This window comes from Bactrocera neohumeralis, unplaced genomic scaffold (genome assembly GCF_024586455.1).
Source record: "Bactrocera neohumeralis isolate Rockhampton unplaced genomic scaffold, APGP_CSIRO_Bneo_wtdbg2-racon-allhic-juicebox.fasta_v2 cluster11, whole genome shotgun sequence".
In the NCBI taxonomy this organism is placed as follows: Eukaryota; Metazoa; Arthropoda; class Insecta; order Diptera; family Tephritidae; genus Bactrocera; species Bactrocera neohumeralis.
The window spans coordinates 128,619-135,200 of NW_026089624.1; the positions used below are offsets into that span (position 1 = coordinate 128,619).

General features: G+C 45.8%; 1 protein-coding gene across 1 annotated transcript in view; it reads left to right on the top strand.

Annotated features, from left to right (window-relative positions):
* LOC126765687 (craniofacial development protein 2-like) overlaps window positions 1-6,582 on the top strand; it is a 358,297-nt gene that overhangs the window by 55,379 nt on the left and 296,336 nt on the right. The gene's annotated exons all lie outside the window — the stretch shown is intronic.

A 6,582-nucleotide genomic window follows, 5' to 3' on the forward strand; every position in this document is an offset into this window, starting at 1 on the left:
CTACCATCCACCATCCAAAGAAGAATAAGTGCGTGCGGCAAACCTCTCTTTAGCCACTCGACAGAGTACATCCAGCATCTAACAGCACCACATATACGTTGCTTTAAGATAAAGTTTACAAAACAACGCAACTGTTGTTTTAAAAGTTGTCCTCCGACATCGTGACGATCGCTTGCTGATTGCCCGCGATCCATAATTTCATTCGTATGTCATCGCATCCTGGGAATACTCGGTCATGTGCCATGGGCTGTCAATATACATACTTATGTTGATGCCAAAACGAACGCGACCTCTTCGTGGCATCGTAACAAATTTCAATCTGTAATTGAGCACTTTGTGTGAAACACACATAATGTTTCCACGGAATAAATTTCAATATTTATACTCTCGCAACAATGTTGCTAAGGAGAGTATTATAGTTTTGTTCACATAACGGTTGTTTGTAAGTCCTAAAACAAAAAGAGTCAGATATAGGGTTATATGTACCAAAGTGATCAGGGTGACGAGTAGAGTCGAAATCCGGATGTCTGTCTGTCCGTCCGTCCGTCTGTCCGTCCGTCCGCCCGTGCAAGCTGTAACTTAGGTAAAAATTGAGATATCATGATGAAACTTGGTACACGTATTCCTTGGCTCCAAAGAAGGCCCACTGCCACGCCCACAAAATGGCGGAAACCGAAAACCTATAAAATGTCATAACTAAGCCATAAATAAAGATATTAAAGTGAAATTTGGCACAAAGGATCGCATTAGGAAGGGGCATATTTGGTCGCACTGTTTTTGGAAAAGTGGGCGTGGCCCCGCCCCCTACTAAGTTTTTTGTACATATCTCGGAAACTTCTATAGCTATATCAACCAAACTCTACAGAGTCGTTTTCTTCAGGCATTTCCATATAGAGTTCAAAAATGGAAGAAATCGGATAATAACCACGCCCACCTCCCATACAAAGGTTATGTTGAAAATCACTAAAATTGCATTAACCGACTAACAAAAACGTCAGAAACACTAAATTTTACGGAAAAAATTGCAGAAGGAAGCTGCACCCAGGCTTTTTTTAAAAATTGAAAATGGGCGTTACGTCGCCCACTTATGGACCAAAAACCATATCTCAGGAACTACTATACCGATTTCAATGAAATTCGGTATATAATATTTTCTTAACACCCTGATGACACGTACGAAATATGGGTGCAATCGGTTCACAACCACGCCTTCTTCCAATATAACGCTATTTTGAATTCCATCTGATTCCTTTTCTGTATAATACGAGTATATACATTAGGAACCAATGATGATAGCGGAATGAAACTTTACAAAAATACGGTATTTGAAAAATATGTAAATGACGTATAATGAAATCTCGATTATCACTTTATCATGAGAGTATAAAATGTTCGGTGACACCCGAACTTAGCCCTTCCTTAGTTGTTTTTTTTTTTTGAATAACCGGAATAAAGAAAGCAAATGACAAATTTGACAATTGAAAAACAAAAGGAAAAAAGTTGAAAAAAAATTTTTGTATGAAAAAAAGTTATTTTTTCCTCGATCCACAGCGAACAACCTCTGAAAACTTCATCAAGATTGGTTCAGCTGTTCTCGAGCATTAGCGTTACTAACAGCATTCATTCGTTTGTATGGGAAAAATAAAAGGGCTCTTTTTAGGGGTTTTCCGGCAATTATTAGAATTTTTTCGCCATAAAAACCATCCTTGAGCCTCAACGGACATTTTAAAAAAAGAATTGGCAAAATTGGTCCAGTCGTTTTTGAGTTATGCGCCAGCATTTAAAATCATGTTCGTTTTTGTTTCCTTTTTAAAATCGTATTTGAAAATTCTTCTTAATTTTTTTTTCGGAAAATTTTCCAGAATTTTCTTAAGTATTCTCTTTGTTTGGGCGACGACCTGTCCGAATTGGTGGTAATCACCGAAATCGGTCCAGACATTCTCCAGTTATAAGCGTAGTAACTAACGTCACTTTCTTTTATATATATATGTAGATTACATCACTTTGTGGAAGCATATATTTACTCATATAATTTGTACATATTTTGTATTATATAATTCTGTGTTTGTTTTATTTAATAAAGATATACAGTGTCGGACCAAACTCATTGGACTAACTCGAGTCTCACAGATATTAAGTCATAACTTTTTACATATGTAGATGCATTAGAATAATATTTTTTTTTTGCAAAAGAAAGATGGCATGTTCTATACTCAGGTTCACGAAATCACCACTTCCAATAAATTACCGTTATCTGGCAGAAAAAGAATTTTACAGATACTTAGAATTATAAATCGTAGATCAGACTTATTCGAGTTTATTTTAATGAGAACGATCGTGTTGTGAAATATATAAACTTTTCCCGAATAGTGCTATTGAAAATCGTTTCAGAAAAAAATGGTTGGCAAAACATATTGAACTGCACTTAAATTATTAATTGTGCGCCAAACGGAGATTTGCAAAAAATACTTTCCGGCGATATCAACTATCTCTGCAATTTTATGCAAGAACAAAGCTGAAGGAACCGTTATACGTGGGCACCTGCTGACGACAGCCTTACTCCACGGCGCTCAAAAGCACAGCGGATCAAATCAATGCGTTGATCAGCGCCCTGAGAATGCAAAGCATTTTCAGTACCAATTGGCAGTGTGGAATGGACACACTAACCACCTTGGTAGGGTTCGAGGCCCATCTAAAACCTCTGCCGTGCTTTGGGTCCGGCACCCGGTTGCAATGCAACTCCACATTCAACTGACAAAGTCAGTTCTTCCCGCGATTTGGGTTTTAACCACAACCACCACGATACTCCCCGAGGGGCCAGTCCGCACGAGCAGGTTGGAGCGAACTCCAAGGGCTCCTGCTCCCCGTGGTACCAGAATTAAGTCTCCGGTCAGACCTCGTAGCCGAAACTACTACCAGTTGAGCTTCCATACGGCTCTGGACTGGTGGCCAGGGGTTGGACCCCATACACACATCCCTTACACACACCAATCATACAGAAACTAAAACCCTAATTTCCAGCTAACCGCCTTCGCCGCTTAAATAATTCACGCGCATACGACCCTAGCTGTTCGGTATTCCGACTAGTGGAGATCACACCACTAACATCTAATCGTCCATCAGTCCAGCTAATCCCCATACCACCCAGATCCCTAATGTCCGAGTACATCGGGCACTCCGCAATTAAATGCGACCAGTTTTCTAAAACTGCCCCACAAAAACACCCCGACGTATCCGAAAGGTGCCTCTGATGCAAAAATGCATTCAGAGGCCCATGCCCCGTAAGAAGGAAACCCAGACTCAGACAGAATCTGAAGTCTGGGTTATCCACAACGAACCCCACGTCCCGAATGTACTCGTACGTCACTCGGCCGTTAGGACTATTGTCCCAACGTTCTTGCCACCTACACCTAACCCTATCATCTAGGAGCCTCTTGCTCCCTAGATATCCCTCCCTCTCCACATCATCGTCGGAAATCCAGTCATTCCGCAGCAATGACACACTCAAGCCCCTTCTTAACCTGAATGCAACAGCACGCTGTATGACAATCAGGTCAAGAGGGGGTGCACCTAACAAAACCTGCATCGCATCCGTTGAGACGGTGCGACATACAGGCAAACATGCAAGCATCATGCAACGCTGGATTGAGAGGAGTTTTTGAGAACCCCAGACAGTCGTGGCTGTCTCCCACCATACAGGGGCTCCATAAGTGGCACAGGCCACAAACAAGCCACGATATATGGTGCGGACAGCACGACGTCCGAGACCCCAATCGCTCCTCAAAATCCGTCGTATTTTGCCTACAGTTGCCTGCAGTCGCTCCTTCACTTTCGCCAAGTGTGGAGTAAAACACATCCTTTCACTCATGGTCAGTCCCAGATATTTGACTTGCGTCACGTATCTGATGCTGACCCCATTCACACGGACAATCGGTGGACGACCCGATGACAATCTACCTTTCAGCAGCATTGCCACCGTTTTGTCCATCGATATGTCGACCCCCACACCTAACCCCAAGAATTAACGATCTCTAAGAGATCTCCTCCCGCCCGTTCTAACTCCGCTCTCGAGCGACCTTCAACCATAAGAAGAAGGTCGTCCGCATACGCACAACATTTACAGAGTGGCTCGAGCTGCCCAAGCAGAGTGTCCATCATAAGGTTCCAAATATATGGACCACAGATGGAACCCTGCGGGCAGCCTCGAACAACTCCGATCTCCACACTCCCATTCATGCCGACAAGAGAGGCCTTTCTGTCCGAAAAATAACTCCGCCAAAGAGTAATTTCCGGACAGCCAAGCTCCTCCAGCCGTTGCACCACTCGATCCCAGCTTAGGTAATCAAACGCCCCCTTGAAGTCAACAAATATGCCAAGGACATATTTGTTGACATTCTCCCTAACAACATTCTGAACTAAGAACCACGCATCCTCTATACTGCGTCCTTTCCTGAACCCAAACTGCCTATCCGACCACATACCCCGCGTTAGCTCCTGAAGCCGTTCCACCATGACTCTTTCCAGCACTTTTCCAAGTACTGGAAGGAGACTGATGCCCCGATAAGATCGAGGATCGCTCCTGACCTTATCAGGGGACTTCAGGAGAGGAACAACCCTAGCACTTTTCCACTCGCGTGGAAAATATCCCTCCCAGACGCACTTATCATAAATGGCCTCCAGGTATTCCGGAATGAACTTCCATAAGCTTTTACACATCTCACCGTTCAAACCATCAAAACCTGGGGACCGTTTAGACCTAACCAGGCCAAAGGCGTACCCCAACTCCCCATCATCTAATGGAGGGACAGGCACCTCTTGTGCTTGAGGTACCTGCACCTCCGACCTAGGAAAGAACGCACCTAACAGAACCCCCGCACACTCTCTCCACGACGACAACAGAGTGTCACCGACGCGAAGAGAGGTGATATCCTCCCTCCTACGACCCCGGCAGATCCTATAGACCTGACCCCAGGGGTCGTTCCTATTCTCTCCCACAAAGCTCCTCCACTCTTCCTCTTTGCTTTTCACCAGCATCTCCTTGTATTCCCTATCCGCACAACTAAATTCATACCTAAGCTGGGACAGCCTATCAGAATTGGACCGTCGGGCGCGTTGAAACTTTCGCCTCAATCGCCTGACAGTCCTCCTCTTCAAGGTCAGCTCACGCGTCCACCACTTGATTTTACTAACCTTAGAACAGTCATACCTACGAAAAACCCTATCATTCACCCCCCAGACTACCTCATAGAGACGAGCAATTTGCTCGTCCACCCCCAACTCCTCAAACTCACTAAGCGGTATACAAGATACCGCTTCCCTAACCGAGAGTCCATATTGGTTCCAGTCAGTACCAGAGGTACGCCATCGCCGCAATGGACTCTCATAAGGCGAGGGAGGGGATCGAGGGGTAACCATAATTTGAATCAAATTATGATCACTCAATCCCCACCCCCCCCTAACCTCCCAGCTAACACTAAAAGCCCTACTTGCTGCCTCGTTCATAAGCGTCACGTCAATGTCACTTACGCCCCCAGGCCCTTCAAACGTATACCATTCACTCGGCTCATTCAAAATGTGGAGGCTTTTAGCCACCACCCATTCACTTAATGCCTCGCCTCGACTGTGGCTTTGGTATCCAGACGAATGCCGGGATACCTTGCTAAACCACATCGAGGACGAGGCATTCGCATCCAGCCCTAGGATAAATGGACTGCTACTCGCAAGTAGTAGCAGCTTATCCATGTAGCCCAGGTAGGGCTCTAGGGGCTCGCTATATTTACAATAAATACTAGCTACAATCATCCTACCGAACTCCCCTTCTAAAGCTACACATATACCCAGTTGTGAAGAATCCACAACTACGCAATCGTAGCGTGGATTATTCACAACTATTGCAGCGTTAGCTCTAAGGTCGGTGAAGACCTTAAAACCCCCAGGAAGACCCCGAACCACACCATTGGTGGCGTAGGGCTCCTGGAGTAGAGCAATACTGCACCCATCCTCTACCATACAACCCCCCAACTCACACATCACGGCATAAGAGCCCTGACAGTTAAGCTGGATGATCCCACCCATCAGTGTCTGGCGAGGGCGCGCTCAACAAGGCCACAATATATAGGGCAGGCAGCTGACATCATCAGATGCCCAGCTGGTCTACCCTTAAACTCACAGTTGCGACAATGAGGAGCATTGACGCAACTGGCAGCTTTGTGGCCTTCTTGGCCGCACCTCCGACAGACATCTGCTTTGGCCCTACACTCAGCCACTCTATGGTCAAAACCCATACACCGGAAGCAGCCAGCGACGGGGCTGTCCGGTCGCACCCGGAAGTAAAACCACTTTATGTAGCAGCCACCTTTCTCCAAGAGGGCGGACATCAACTTGTCCGTACCCTCCAGGACGACGTTGGTGCTACCGTCAGCGGTCACCTTCCAGGGGCGACTGACCATCCTCACGTCAGTCCTCAGGGCTGCCGGGCTGAAGTCCTTGAGGTTCAGCTCGAGCAGATCCTCCATGAATTTCTCATGGGGGATCGCCGTATGAACCCCCTGGACCACAACCCGACGACCCAACTTCCGGTTG